Consider the following 16,186-nt stretch of genomic DNA (forward strand, 5'->3'; position numbering starts at 1 on the left):
ATTCTAATGGTTTGTCTGGTTTATGCTTTAGTTCTTACCGTTCGTGTTTTTTAAGGCTTTTTGGTGATGCGTTGTTGTCTCTCGGAATACATGTTTTGGGAAATATGCGGCAAAACTTATATGAGCTGGATTTCAATGTTGTTGTCATGAGGTACATCTCATATGAGCTGGATTTCAATGTTGTTGCCATGAGGTACATCTCATAATTCAGTCGCTTGACTTACTTACTCCTGCCTATAGGAAAAATGTTGAGTTGTCTCAACTTTGTACCCTTTTCCTCTATATAAACTACTTGCATTACCAGAGACAATATGTGACTCTTTTTCTCCTGATAAATATATTATTATCCTTCATTTTAGGGCACTAATGACACCGTTGTTTTACACATGCTTGATTCCGTTACCGTCCAACCACGACAAATTGATCAGTAAACTAGGCATTAATCATTTTGCCGAAATAAGATAACACAAAATATATACCTATTCAAATCTTCAATACCTTCACTGCACGCCATTCCGATCTCACACCAACAAACATAAACGAGGCACTTTTGGAGAGCAAAGGCGGTTGCGTTTCCAAGTATTTACATGAGCCAAAAATAGAGTAACTAATTACGGATATGCTTCTCACTATTTAGACTTACAGAATTCTCTTCTTACTACGTAATTAGCAGCTGACAAACTTACTTATTTTCTGTGCAAAGCAATATTAAAGTTTCATTTTTGGTTCCAGGGAAACACAATGGAGGTATGTGTGCCAGCCAATCGTACAGGTCAGTTCAAAGAACTTCTGAAGAAAGGCTATGTGTGTACCAGTCAATTGTACAGGTCAGTTCCACATGTGTCGAAAGAAGACACACTACGAATTATTTCAATATTTTAGATTGAATTATTTTTTACATTCAGCTGTGCTTTGGTTAGCCTCATGTTGTTAATTTTTGGGTGCTGCTGATTGAATTTCTCTGAATTTAATATTTAGTTTTTTTTTATCTCAGCTATATATATCTTGGATGTTCAGTGCAAATTAGTTACTGTATTTTGGACCCTGCTGAGAGTTTAATTTTGCTTAGGCTCATGTTGTTAATTTTTGGGAGCTGCTGATTGTATTTCTCTGAATTTAACATTTAGGTTTTTTTTATCTCAGCTATATAAAGTATCTTAGATGTTTAGTGCCATGCCAATGATTGTGATATATCTATGTTGTGTAGCCAGGTAATTAATAATGCTTGATGTTATTTTGTTTATAGGATACATCTCGCATGGGTGAGATCAGAAGGTCTAGGTCATTGTTTGGCAATGTATCCGTGGCTTACGCTGAAAACTTCCTCTCATAATGATGGTTGCTGTGTGACCTTATCAGTGGTTTATGTTGGAAGCAAGCATGTTTTTTGATAACTTCTTCTACGCTGGTGACTGTTGGCTGAAGTTATTCCAGTGCGAGAACTGAGCTATACTTCAAGTGTATCTCTGCTGTAATCATTAGCATCAGACCCATGCTATGTACGGAAACTGTGTCAACATCATATTATTTCCAGGGAGGGTTGCAGGTAATTATTCTTCAAAACTATTTGATATCCATTGAGTAGTCAAAATCTTCTCTCTTTATTTAGTCAAAGGAGGCTGAATAGAAAGCTCCATCATTATTTATCGTGTGGCCTTTTGTTCCCCGAGAAAAGGAAAGCATAGCTGATCATTCATATGGGGCATTACGGCATTATTACAGTGTGTTCCTTTTCCTTGCAAGTAACATATATTCACGTGCCAGCCTTGATCCATTTACTACTTAACACTGTTGTTAACTTACCCTAAATTTTTAGAAATCTTTTCTACTTATTTGGGATATAGTCGCCTGTTTTGATGAGTTATATAAGAGATTGTCGGATCTGTTTGTTGCATTTTTCATCAGTTACAGCTACTGGATTGAACAACAACGGCTATTTCAAATTTAGGGGAATGGTTATTTCAAAAATTAGTGCACACCTGCGTGTTATGCATCCGTCAAAATAGTTCTGCAAAATAGAAATAACATCTGTTTTTTTAGTTTCTGTTGGTTGCCAAATAGCTATATGTATTCATTTCCTTTTAGCATGAACATAGAAGATCCCTTTCCTATTGCTTTTGTGCCTTTTTCCAATGTATACAAGGTAAGAAGGGCATGTTTTTTCAAATATCATTGCGGAGCAGCTCTACAAATTTGTTCACTGTCATGTACTTTATTTCTAGGTTTTGATTGCCTGCTTCTTTGTTTCTTCTCATTTGTTTGCCTTCTGCAGATGTACTGGCAGGTGTAACTCGCCATTCTGGGAAGAATTGGTGGGTTGTCTCCGCTCCTGAGACCCAACACTTCCGAGCGAGAAGAAGCTCATCTGTTCCCGTCACTTGCTGAAAATCTAACATAAAACTGTTTGTTCTTTACTGCCACAATACCATCTGGAGCAGGCTGTTGCCTGAGTGGTGCTACTTCTTCGAGCTCAAACACGCAAGAGCCATCTGGGCTTCTGCGATTTTCTGCCGGCAGGGCGGCGAAACTACATCCTCCACGGCGGAGGCCTTCTTCGATTCTGCTGTTGGAGCTTGGCGCCTCCTCTTCATCAAGTGGTGTGTCCCCGGTGAACTGAAGGTGACCGGCGGCTTCGACCCTTCGTCAGGAATGGAGCTGGATCCTCGGCGGCGACGCTTGAGGACGCCGGCGAATGGTGGATTGAATGGATATCTGGGGCCTTCTAGGCCCTGTCCTCGTGCAAAAAAAATTTTGACCCTTTTGATAGTTGTATCTACAACTGGTACCAATCTTTTTTTCAACGTTTTCATTTTCCTGCCATGTAAAGTGCTCTCTATATTAGTTAGGCATAAAGTAGATGCCCAAGATATATTTAGAACATGTTTGGTAATGTATAATGTCTCCATTCCAGGTTATAGATTTTGCTTTCAAACTATCATCCTTCAAATGTTTTTCATTTTCTCCAACCTCTTTAATTGTGTCCATGGAGCTCGCTGAACTGTGGTTCTTATGTAACAGCGAGACCCTTCAGTTATGTTATAAAATATTTAATTATTGGAGTGATTCATATGCATGCACCAGTGCATGAAGGAAGAAGATTCTCTTGTATTACTTTATGACTTATTCTCATTGACCATTGAATGGTGCACGCATATGCTGGTGTGTAATGCTTGTTCCGGTATATATTTGTTCTTCGGACACAGTGCACATAGAGATGAGCCTCTTAGTGCATGATTCTTTGAAAATATACTTATATGGTTATGATATATTGAGTATTTCTATTATGCACTTATATTATTGTTTCCTCCGAGCATCAGAAAGTCTTCTCTTGTTTTGTTGTTTTTTCCAGTTTACAAATGATCATCCATAAGGTTCAGCGAGCTCAAGCAGCAAGCAGTCAATACGAGAAGACTTAGTAGTTCATCTTTGTTTTAAGATGCAACAAGCATCTGCTATGGTTCCTGAAACGACACCATTCTCTGCAACGCTGCAAAATAATCTGGACAAACTTTGCTGAGTTTGGATGGAAACAAATGAAGTAATGAGAATTTAGAATACTTTATTTTGTGGCAATCTTTGTGAATTTGGTATGTTTTCCCATGCCTAATCAGACTTTGGTATTTAGGTCTTTGGGCTTATGTATTTCTCTGTGTGCACTGTCATGTGTAGTGAATCTAAACATCATCTCATTTAAGTGCCAAAGTAACTGATTATTAACTTCTGAACATGGAGCAACCAATTAATGTAAAACTTATGGCTTGATTAATGTCCCGTTTTGCCTTTGCGCCGGGGCACAACGGGTCATTTATAAATGGCACAATTGCCATCATATACGTTCCTGGGATTGTATTAGACCACACACAAAAAGAGATGAAATGAATAAGTGGCAGAATTGCTATCCTATAAGTTCCTGCCTTGAATTGCCATCCTATAAGTTCCTGGCTTGATTTGAAAATAACTGGTCAACTTTAGCACTCTGGTCTCGGGTTTTTCATTGAAAAATATATGACCTACTGTTTCGCTTTTGCCTTTGCGCTAAAATTGTCATATCTTATTGCAACATCTTGATAGAATCGTGTGTCTACAATTATACTAATCAGTCAAATTTTAAGCTAATTATTAATACTAAAATGTAAGCTAAAACTTATAATTTAAATTCTGCCTGCATTCTGCCATTTGCAAAGGTACAGGTGACTATAATTGTGTGTGTGCTGAAGGCATTAAATTTCAAATGGTTTGTTTGAAACTTGGTTACATAATTTATGCAAGTATTGCAGATTTTATATATGCGGCCAACTACGGTTTGTGTCATTTTAAATAGTTGCAGCAACTGAACATCACATGTATCTATTTTTTTCTTGCTATATAACAGCTATATAATTGTGTGTGTGCTGAAGGCATTAAATTTCAAATGGTTTGTTTGAAACTTGGTTACATAATTTATGCAAGTATTGCAGATTTTATATATGCGGTCAACTACGGTTTGTGTCATTTTAAATAGTTGCAGCAACTGAACATCACATGTATCTATTTTTTTCTTGCTATATAACAGCTATATAATTGTAAGTGTCATTGGATGTAATGCATATATAATATATGCACACTCTGGTAGTTTTGTTTATTGAGTTCGATCTCTTTTTTATGAACTTGGTTCTCCTGTTTTACAGCTTCATCTTGTATAGTATGTTGGCATGTTAACATACTCATTCCCTGGAGTGTATTGGTTCCAAATTTTGGGATATTATAAGATAATATTTATTTTCTGTTCTTGCTCTATTCACACAATCATGTGATTATTTAGTTTAGGGCTGCGGTTACAAACATATCAAAAACACTATTTAGGATCTTCAGCACAAGATTTCTAATGCTGAGTTTTATGCTCTTGCAAATGAATATTTCCCTCGGGTTTTTTTAACTACAGAGATTTATTGTTTATTTCGGTTTGGTCATTGTTGTCTTCCAAAGTTCACCATGGATTATGTGAATGGATCATATCGGAAGTTCATAACAGATGCATCTACTAAAATAAGCTAAAACACTTATGGTTTAAATTCTGTTCAGATTCTGCCATTGCGTGATAGCGCAACGGGTCATCTAGTTTCCTCGAACACGCCCTGGGCGCAGCCGCGCTGGAAGGTCGTGGCTTGTACAGGGTCGGTATGCGAACATGTGCGCACTTCTGAACGTGAGGTAGATGGGCGCGCCCATGAGTGCCGCGGTGGCGGTCGGACGGTGGATTCTGATGCGGCTGCCGGCGACGCGGAAAATTAAAGGTGGAGAGGACGATCAGTTTGACGGGGGATGAGTAATTGGTATGGAGTGGGTTAACACAGTTGCGCGGTGGCGCCGAGGCCGTCATGACTCATGAGTGATCAGACTAAGGGCTACCCACGATTTGCCAAGTTAAAATGTGGTTAGCTATAAAAGCCCTTAAAATATTGTACTAGACAGTTTCAGATTTGTCTAAATCTAAATGTACATAATTTAGTGTGTAGATACATCCAGATTTAGATAAATTTTAGACATTTATTTACAGACGGAGACGGGGGAGTAGCTAAATTTCGGCAAAAGTTGGCAACAAAAATTGAGGTTACGACAAATGAGGCATACATGTAATACGAGCAAAAGTTGGCAACAAAATTGAGGTTATGACGAATGAGGCATACATGTAATAAAGTGTGGCAAACTAAAGTGTGACAAAAACCAAATACCCTATGATTTCTAAATTTTGGTTTAGCAAATTGCGAGAGCATCTCCACTCGCCAAGGTCCCTATAGGCCTTTGGAGAGTGCCGATGTCCAAAATCTTGCCCAACCACGGCTCCCAAAAATGTATTTTAGCCGGCGTGGCCCAACTTTGCATCTGACGTTCTAATACTGAACCCAGTAGAAAGGGAGGCTAGCGGGGGCGCCGGCGCGCCGCGTGTTGGCGGGAACAACGCGGGAAGAAGCTGCGGGAAACGCCTCCTGGCAGTAGACCCACCCCGTTAGTCTCGGTAGAGTCCTCTTCGTCCTCGCCTTCCGCGCCCGTCAAAGGCTACTTCACCTTCTGCGTCTTCCGCGTCGCGTCGGCGTTAATGCCTGCTTGTCTTGAGCGCCACCTGCTCGTCTTCAACGGCGGCATAATGCCCGCTAACGGGCTTCCTCGACACTATATAAACCATCGTGTGCCTCCCTCGCCGTACATTCCAGCGACCTCGCCCTCCTCCTCCAAATCTTTTCCAGCGCCCCTAGCCTCTAGCTATGGACCACCAAGAAAGAGAAGGCGCCGCCGCCAATGGCTTAGGCCGCCGATCCCTGCAAGTCGCTGAGGCGCGCGCCCTCTAGAACGTGCACTACCCGTCCCGCCGGACATGCGTTGTCCGGGGGTGGGCGCTTAGCCGCTCGCTTGCCGGTCCCATCTGTGCCGACGGGGACCGAGCAAACGGTGGCAATCTACGACCACTTCTCGGATCGCCTAACAGCGGAGGAGCAGAACGACCTGCGGTGGTCGTCGGACAACGACGAGGCGTGGACGCTCTTCTTCCTGCGACGGCAACGACAACCCACCGACTAACCACAACATCAGTGGACGGCGGCGGTGGTGGAGCGCGCCCGGGAGGACTTTGGCGTGGGTCCTCAACTACATCGCTGACGGCAACGACCCGCCGTTGTAGATGCCACCATGGTAGTTGCAGCTGGAGGCCGCGTGCGGTGGCAATGGCCAGTGGGCGGCGCGTCGACATATGGGTTCGTCCTCGTGCTCTTCCTCCTCCCATTCCTCGTCGTCGCGCAGCTCGCCAGCGAGGTATTCCCTGTACAACACCCCCTCCCCCGTTTTCTTGGCATCCGTGAAGGACGAGCCGGAGGAGGCGCCTGTCCATAGGTGCCGCAACGGCAGTGGTGGCGTCGCCATCCGCGAGCGTCGCAAGCCGTCCCCCGCCGTGCCAGCGCGAGTGGACTCCGCCGCCGGAGTAGAAGGCAACGGCCTCCATCGTCAAGGCGGATGACGAGGCGGTTCCTCGGCAATGCCCACCATGAGGGGCTTGGGTTTTAGAGACAGACGATGATGGAAGTTCCGGGATCGAGAGAAGGCACGACGTACCTAGTTTCACGTCCCCGTGGTGGAGGATCGCTACGTCCTGCTAGCAATCCACTATATGAATATATGTGTACAGAGGGCCGCATAGGCGGAGTTGTTGTATCTAGTCTAGTTCTAATCTGCGGGTTGTGATGTCTAGGCGTATCGCCTCTATGTTTTTTGTTTCTGAATATCTGTGTCCCTAAGGGGTGCCCCTGCCTGGCTTTATATATCAGCCAAGGTAGAGTTTACAAGAGTCCTAGTAGGATTCGTATTGGAGTCATCTTTCCTTGCAGTCCAAGTTGATAAGGCGTGCAGGTCCAGCTTGTCGAGTCCTTGTGCTGGTCCATCTTGAAAATCTGTATCAGGTATAGCAATGTCGGGTATCTGAAGGGTTATGCCCACATCAGTAGCCCCGGAGTGTCTGGCCGAAGTGAAGCTTCGGGCAGGGACTAAAGTTGTCATCGTCCGAAGGTCTTGATCATCTGTTGAATGTTGAATCTTGTGCTTGATGTAGAGTCGAAGTTGCTTTTGTCGGGTGCGCGAAGCGCTCCCGATGGGAGTAGCCCCCGAGTCTATGGGCGGGTGCTTGCAGCCGCACATAGACTCAAGTTGTACTACTCGAAGATCTTGATGTTGATGCCGATGTCTTTAGGTTTATTCTTCTTTGTCGACGAGGTTGCCATCTTTTTCTCGGGTGCGCGACCAGCGCTCCCGATGGGAGTAGCCCCCAAGCATGTAGATGAATATGAAATAGTTATGTATATGGTGGAAAAAATGCTGAGTCGAATACCGTAGATGTCTTCGAGTTCTGAGAACATTTGGATGCTTTTGATGATGTCGATGATTTTGATGATGTCGTAGATAGAGGAGTTGCTTATTTAGATGATGTCACAGAGGAGTTGATGATTTTGATGATGTCCCAGAGGAGTCGATGATTCAGATGATATCCCGGAGGAGTTGATAATTTGGATGATGTCCCGGAGGAGTCGATGATTTTGATGATGTCCCGGAGGAGTCGATAATTTTATCGGGTGCGCGTCCAGCGCTCCCGATGGGAGTAGCCCCCGAGTCTAGGCACGGATGCTTGCAACCGTGTGTAGACTCAAGTCGAGCAACCCGATGTTATAGTTTTCTTCAGGTGCCGCAAATATTTGTTGAGCAAACCTTGATGCTCTTCTTTTTGGCACCGGTATTATGATGCTTTTGTATGAAAATTATCGGGAGCAATTCTTTGAGTGATTAGCTCACGTTGCAGGTTTGATGAACCTGTCACATTTGCAACTTTGTTTCAACCGATGAAGTATGTTTTGACGACAGCCCCCGAACGAATCGAAGGAACTATGCCTGATGTCGACTCCGTCGCTCTTTAGTACCGGCATGGGTCTTGTTTGTAAGTGGTATTTATCCATGCCATCTGCAGCACTCCCTTATTCTTGAGGCTTTGGCAAAGGACAATTGTATATTGTTGTAAGTCTTATTGATTACCATCTATTACATCGCTCGTATTTTTTCCGAGGCTTTAGATGATAACTTCAGGTATAAAAATTCTCCATGTCTTCTTGAACTCCAGCGAACCAACGCTCCCGATGGGAGTAGTCAAAATAGTCGGAGATCTTCATGTCTTCTTGAATTTCAGCGAATCAGCGCTCCCGATGGGAGTACCGGCATGAGCCTTTGATATGTTTATTGCTTCCAACAGTTGCAGCACTCACATGTTCCCTGAGGCTTTTGGTGAAATCATTGATAGTATAAGGATTTCTTCATGTTTTCTTGAATTCCAGTGCTCCTGATGGGAGTAGACGCAATAGTTTGAAGATATTCCAGGAGCCCCCGATTAATTTCAGTGCTTCCGATGGGAGTGCATTGGGTCAATATTATATAAGATGATATCCGTTGAATATTCCTAACGATGAATCCACTGACCCCGAGAATATATCGGATCAATATTATATGGCCATAGGAGATAAATCCATTAATAACCGTAGGTGATGATATATCCAGAGCCGAAGAAGATAAATCCATCGAGTAATCATAGATGATGAAGCCATTGACCCGGGAATCATCGGGAGAAGATATATCCAGAGCTGAAGAAGATAAGTCCATCGAGTAATCATAGATGATGAAGCCATTGACCCGGGAGTTCATCGGGAGAAGATATATCCAGAGCCAAAGAAGATAAATCCATTGATAACCATAGATGATGAAGCCATTATATCGGCTGAGACGGGCCAATGTGGAAGCATGTCGCATGGTGGACGAAGTCGAAGTAATAGCCCGGCCAGAAATAATTGGTGTGGCGGGCGTAGTTGAAGTAATAGTCCGGCCATAAATAGTTGATGTAGCCACGCGGTTGAAGTAATCGTCCAGCCAGAAATATTCGATATAGCAGCGCCTGGCCGGCGTGGTCGAAGTAGCCGCACGGTCAAAAATATTCGATAAAGAGGACGGGTGAGCACCCGAATATATCGGATCCGTAATGTCGAGTCCGCGGCAGGCGAGTCCCCGAGTAAGACGAGTGCGCGATGGCGGGCGCGATCGAAGCTTTGTTTCAATATGCAGTTATATTGCGGCGCAAAAATCTGCACGCAAATAATAGTGCAAGCAAAAAAAATTGGTGAAATAAATTTAGCAAGTAGTAATTAACTGAAAATATAGCACCTGATGATTCTTGTGCCAGATGGCAAAATCGTGACGGCAGATCTTCGACAGGCGTGTTTTCCATCACGGAGACTGTACGTGGTCGAAGTAGCTGAACCTTTATTCCAATCTTATTGAGGCGGCAGATGAAGTTAACACAGCGGCTGGTTGCCGAAGGACCGACGCTCTGGCTGAGTCGTGCGAAGGACGCGAAGTTTCTTAAATAGATGGCTATGCAAACCAGATAGCACGTAGTTGTCTTCTTATCTGATACCAAACGCAACTTGTTTTCCGTCGGGTGTAATTGGTTCCTCGTAGGGGAAATTCAAAACGAAACTCGGGTCCAGATGATCCCTTTATCTAGACCATTCAGTTTCCTTGGGATATGGGCCTCACAGAGTATAGTGTGCAGTATTCCAGCACGTATGTCTATTATTAAACAGTAACCTGACCCACACATTGACCACATTAATGCCCATCTAGCCGTTGTCCCGTACTCGGTCCAAGCGGAGAACCGACGAACTGGACCGTGCTGGACTAACCACATTGTCTCAGTGAACTCATGATTCTGAGTCACTCGGTCCGGATGACACACGCACGTTGGCTTTCCCTGCAGCACATGACACCAGCAATTGTACATCGTGATTTATATTCCATCTGTCCCACCGTCCTCTGCTCGGCTCACCACTGCGCCGCCGGCAGGCCTCGCTGCTCCACGCACTGGCCTCGCTCGCCGCCAGCCTGCTCTTTGATCCACGCCAGCGCTCCTGGCCTGCTCGCGGGGCCGCGCTCGAGCTCGACGCGCTGCCGGTCCTCTTCTGCTCCACTTCTCCGTTCGCTCATCGGCTGCGACGCTGCTCCGCTGAGCAGCTCCTCCTCGACAGCGCGCCACCGCGGGGCCTCTGCTTCTCCTCGACCTGGTCATCTCGTGTGTCGCCTTTGTCCTAGAACAAGTGCCCGTCGTCCTCTCTAATCAAGTGCTCACCGTCCTCTCTAATCAAGTGCTCGACGCCCTTCGTGATCAAGTGGTGAAATCGAGCTGTAGCTGTTGACTGAATGTTATCTGATCAAGTGCTCGCATTCCTCCCTGATCAAGTAAGGTGAAATTGAGCTGTACCTGTTGCCTGAAGAAGAAGGTACAGTACTACAGTTTAGACTTTAGTTATAAAAAAATTCTTTGCCCTAGTAGTAATTCAGTATTGGATATTGGAAATATGGAGTACTGTACTTCTTTCATGTAGTTATTCAGTAATTCTATGACTCTACTGTACATTCTATGATGCTACTGTACATTCAGTAGTAAAAATTCTTTGCCTCAGTAGTAGTTCTACATATAAATATGTAGTAATTCAGTAATTCTATGATGCTACTGTACATTTCACTGGTGTGATGAAGCATTACTCTTAACATAGAACTTCACAACAATATGGTTTTAGTCAATATTAGACAAACGATGTTGCCCAGATCATGCAACCCCATTACTGTTAAATAATACTTGCCTACTCGTCACCCCAAGTTATATAAAGCACCCAGAGCCACAGAAGATATGCACATAATTTCCATTCTAGAACTACCAGAAATATCAGTTTTGGCAGTTGATGTATCGCTGAGACAAAAATATCACTAAGCAAAAGCTAAATCCTGACATACACTCCAGAAGTCATGCACAACTGTATCTTTTTATATCAACAATCACAGAAATTCAGATCGACATTTTCTATCACTAAGCAAGGTAGGACAAATCACAAAAATAGTGAGACGCAAAGGCGTTTTGGACTGCCAAACTGGGTGAATACATACTCCACAGACAGGAATCCAGGACGACATTTGCTATCAGCAAGCAAGCTACACTTTTTTTATGCAGTCATCAAATTCAAGTGAGAGGTACCATTTCCAGCAGCTAGCTGTCTTCTCATTTCACAACCAACCCATGAGATTTGAGCTGCACGGTACAGTCAGGACATTCGGGCAATTACCTCTTCGTCCACCCAGCAGACTGGGGATTGTCGATACCGGTTGACTGCGCGGAATCAGGGCCATCACGCTGCCGACATCTCCGACACTAGCTCCGTCTGCGAGATCCCCAATCACCGATGCACCGGCCGCCGCGGGGCCAGCGTAGCTGCTGGCAGAGTCGTCCCCATGCAAGCTCAAGACGGCTACCTCCGCTGGGCATGCATCACAGATTGGTAGACTGCGGGTCAAAATTCGCCCCCTGGTTAGACTCGGATAAGTATGCACCCTACCACTGAAACAAAATGGGGGAAAAACCTGCAAACCTGCTCACCGGATCCAGAGGGAAATCCGTCGCTATCTTTTCCCCCCGTTCGAATATAGATTCGAAGGTGGGCTTGTTGGTTCTCCGGCTGACAACGAGAGCGATACGGATGGGGGAGCGATGCGCGCGCCGCCACAAATAAAAGGAGGCGACTGCGACGCTGAGGTGCCCTAGGGGGAGGGTGCCTGCCCGAGGCTGGTCAGTCACTTTCTACGAGGCTGCCCGAGGGGAGGGTAGACGCCGATGCAGAGCCAACCCCGCCGCCCGGTCGGCGCTCGCGTTAGAATCGACCGGCCGCCCGCTCGCGAAGAAGAAACATCCACTTTAACCCCCCACCGGTTACCTGGACCATGGTCCTTCACGGTTTGATCGCCATGTACGACTGGTCCATTACAAACTGCGCATCAACGCCCGTCTCCGTACTCTCTGCCCCACTTCATTTAATGCCCCTCGTATTTCCTCAGTACACGCATTTCTCCCGCACCGTATTTGCAGACGAGGGCCACCTATCACGAATCCCAGCGCACTGAATAGCGGTCCAGATACCTGAGTAGCCTATGAGGACTTAACTTTCTATCTTGCGTGTGATGCTTTTCTCTAGGAATTGATCCTCTCGCTAGCTTTTTTTTCCTTTTTCTTTGGATTGATACTTGTGCGGCACCAGACCGTGTCACGGCCGGCTTACGACTTGCGCTGATCGCTGGCGCGGGAGCCATCTTGGGCTGTACGGAAATTATCAGATCCGATCCATATGTTGGCTTACACCTTTGATCTAGCCGCCATGAACTCGTTGCTGTCGTCGAAGATGATTACAGATCCCGCCCAAATAACAAAATCTAGTCGCCGCAATTTTCACAGACGGCGCTAATTGATGAGACGGTTCCTCGGCAATGCTCACCATGAGGGGCTTGGTTTTTAGAGAAAGACGATGATGGAAGTTTCGGGAGCGAGAGAAGGCACGACGTACCCAGGTTCACGTCCCCGCGGTGGAGGATTGCTACATCCTGCTAGCAATCCACTATATGAATATATGTGTACAGAGGGCCGCATAGGCGGAGTTATTGTATCTAGTCTAGTTCTAATTTGCGGGTTGTGATGTCTAGGCGTATCGCCTCTATGTTTTCTGTTTCTGAATATCTGTGTCCCTAAGGGGTGCCCCTGCCTGACTTTATTTATCAGCCAAGATAGGGTTTACAAGAGTCCTAGTAGGATTCGTATTGGAGTCTTCTTTTCTTGCAGTCCAAGTTGATAACGCGTGCAGGTTCAGCTTGTCGAGTCCTTGTGCTGGTCCATCTTGATAATCTGTATCGGGTATAGCAATGTCGGCTATCCGAATGGTTATGCCCACATCAGCGGAGGAGTTCCCTGGGCTGCGCCAAGCCCATTTGGAATCCTTCACGGCGATGGCCGTGTTCGTCGAGGCGTGGAGCGCGGTGGACTACCGCCGCGCGGAGGAGGAGCGCTGCCATTGCCTCTGCCTCATCATCAACCTCGACAGCGACGACGACGCTGGCCAATCCAGCAGTCCGCGCGGGAGGCGCGGGGACACCGGCTAGGGCTGCAGCTACCTCCCACAACCGGAGGAGGGGGAGCCCGACGACGACGAGGATTAGGGCATGGCGGCAACGGCGGCGACATTTACTAGTTTTTCTTTTGTTATCTATCTCTATCTCTACTACTTATCTCTACTTCTCTATCTCTACTACTTATCTCTATCTCTATCTCTACTACTTATAAAGGCACGAAGTGCTGTTGGAAAATTACATCTAAACCGTACATCCACTCACATCATACGGACATGATCTCTCCATTCCCCCCACCCCTTCCTTCCATCAAACGTGGCTTCATTGCTTCAGGCGGTCACATCCTTGATCTCCACCGCAATCCAAATTCCAAAACTGACTCCACTAATCTCGCTTTCTTTACGTGCGGTTGTGCTCCTTCACCCTCCAGCCTCCACGATCCACACCTCCACCCACGAGCGGGCCGCCGCCCTCTTCACCCCACGCTCACGCCCTCGGCGTCGCGCCCTGCGCTCCGCCTCCACGCCCGCACACCAGCCGCCCACGCTCAGGGTGCGGAACCCGCCTTCACGCATGCGCTCCAGCTGGCCACGGCTTGTGTGCGGGCCTCCATGCCCCTCACCTCGATGCCCGCAGGCCGCCGCGCACAAGAAACACGGACGACCGCCGCCGCAAGCAACAGCGACACCGCTTCCCCACGCAGGAGATGCAAAACCTGCCGCGGCCACTCTGCATAGGCCAGACACCTTGATGGAATAGGTCGAACCAATGCGAATATGCGATCCTATATCATCGTGAGTATACTTTGATCTACAAGTAGCAACTTTGATTACTGAATCATGAATTAGCATCTTGTTTCATCTGCAACGTTTGTCATGCTGCAATCTGTACCCAATCCATGCAGAAATATGTTTATGCACTTTTGCAGTGTACGGGGCACCACAAAAAAAGATGAGTTCTTATTCAGTATTGTTAATTAACCACGGCACAACTCCATAGTAGCACTTACCTACATCATCCACAAATTCGGATTTGAATCCATACATGTGTGCTGTCTTCTGTTTGGATCGAATGCAGATGTTCATCTTGATGTACCAATTGATTTCTCCATTAGCCATTTTCTACTGAACCACCTGATCAAGGCCATTTTTGATAGGCTAACCTGAAGACCATCATTTCCCAGCCAAAGCTACAATACATGCAGGAGTTCCCAGGGCATTAGTAGGTCTCGAAGGTGAGTTCTGATGTCGCACGAATTGCTCTCTCCGTATATTGTGTGGTATACATCTTATCTGAGCTTTCAAATCAATCTAACAAATAGAAGGTTCAGATCTTTTCTTCTTGGATGATCCACCACCCACATTCCGATGCCGGCGACCACAATTGATTGCACTGCCGGCAGATGTGACCTCCCTGTGGCATCATGGTGTCCGGACGCGGGTCGAGCGATCATGGGGGCAGCTAGATTGGCCGCCGGCGGGAAATCAGAGGCCACGAAGAGGCGGTCGGACACGGCGCGCCTACGCGACTCGTAGCGGTACATGAAGTACGGGCTCGCACCACCGCCCGCGTTGTACTCATGCCTGCTGATACGTCTCAAACGTATCTATAATTTCTTATGTTTCATGCTAGTTTTATGACAATACTCACATGTTTTATATACACTTTACATCATTTTGATGCATTTTCCGGCACTAACCTATTAACAAGATGCCGAAGCGCCAGTTCCTGTTTTCTGCTGTTTTTGGTTTCAGAAATCCTACACAGGAAATATTCTTGGAATTGGACGAAACAAAAGTCCACGGTCTTATTTTGCACGGAGCCTTCCAGAAGTCCGAAGAGGAGACGAAGAGGGGCGACGAGGCGGCCACACCCTAGGGGGGCGCGGCCCCACCCCTGGCCGCGCCGCCCTATGGGGTGGGCCCCTCGAGCGTCCCCCGACTCTGTCCCTTCGCCTATATATTCTCTCCGTCGCGAAAACCCTATTACCGAGAGCCACGATGCGGAAAAAGTTCCTGAGACGCCGCCGCCGTCAATCCCATCTCGGGGGATTCAAGAGATGATGTATGTGCATATCTATTCTGTCAATTGCCCAACTGTAATTTGTTCACCCAACATGCTATTTATCTTATTGGAGAGACACCACTAGTGAACTGTGGACCCCGGTCCATTCTTTTACATCTGAAATACAATCTACTGCAATCTCTGTTCTCTGTTGTTCTTCGCAAACAAACATCATTCTCCACACCATACGTTTGATCTTTTGTTTTCAGCAAGCCGGTGAGATTGACAACCTCACTGTTAAGTTGGGGCAAAGTATTTTGATTGTGTTGTGCAGGTTCCACGTTGGCGCTGGAATCACTGGTGTTGCGCCGCACTACACTCCTCCACCAACAACCTTCACGTGGCCTTCATCTCCTACTGGTTCGATAAACTTGGTTTCTTTCTGAGGGAAAACTTACTGCTATGCGCACAACACCTTCCTCTTGGGGTTCCCAACGGACGTGTGCATCACGCGCCATCAAGACTGTTTTCTGGCGCCGTTGCCGGGGAGATCAAGACACGCTGCAAGGGGAGTCTCTCACATCCAATCTCTTTACTTTGTTTATTGTCTTGCTTTACTTTATTTTATTTTCTGTCTTGTTTGCTTTCTTATATCAAAAACACAAAAAAATTAGTTACTTGT

General features: G+C 46.1%; 2 long non-coding RNA genes across 2 annotated transcripts; one reads left to right on the top strand and one right to left on the bottom strand.

The window, feature by feature from the left end:
• The first annotated feature begins 146 nt into the window (after nucleotides 1-146).
• Nucleotides 147-2,697, top strand: LOC127337047 (uncharacterized). Its single transcript, XR_007873620.2, has 4 exons — nucleotides 147-193; nucleotides 733-827; nucleotides 1,247-1,546; nucleotides 2,273-2,697. It is a non-coding gene; the product is annotated as an uncharacterized lncRNA (long non-coding RNA).
• Nucleotides 2,698-10,023: 7,326 nt separating this feature from the next.
• LOC127337050 (uncharacterized) lies at nucleotides 10,024-12,270 on the bottom strand. The gene is made up of 3 exons (XR_007873631.2): nucleotides 11,979-12,270; nucleotides 11,676-11,893; nucleotides 10,024-10,823 (listed from the first exon to the last, which is right to left on the bottom strand). It is a non-coding gene; the product is annotated as an uncharacterized lncRNA (long non-coding RNA).
• Nucleotides 12,271-16,186: the final 3,916 nt, after the last annotated feature.

This window comes from Lolium perenne, chromosome 2, assembly GCF_019359855.2.
Source record: "Lolium perenne isolate Kyuss_39 chromosome 2, Kyuss_2.0, whole genome shotgun sequence".
NCBI classification, from domain to species: Eukaryota; Viridiplantae; Streptophyta; class Magnoliopsida; order Poales; family Poaceae; genus Lolium; species Lolium perenne.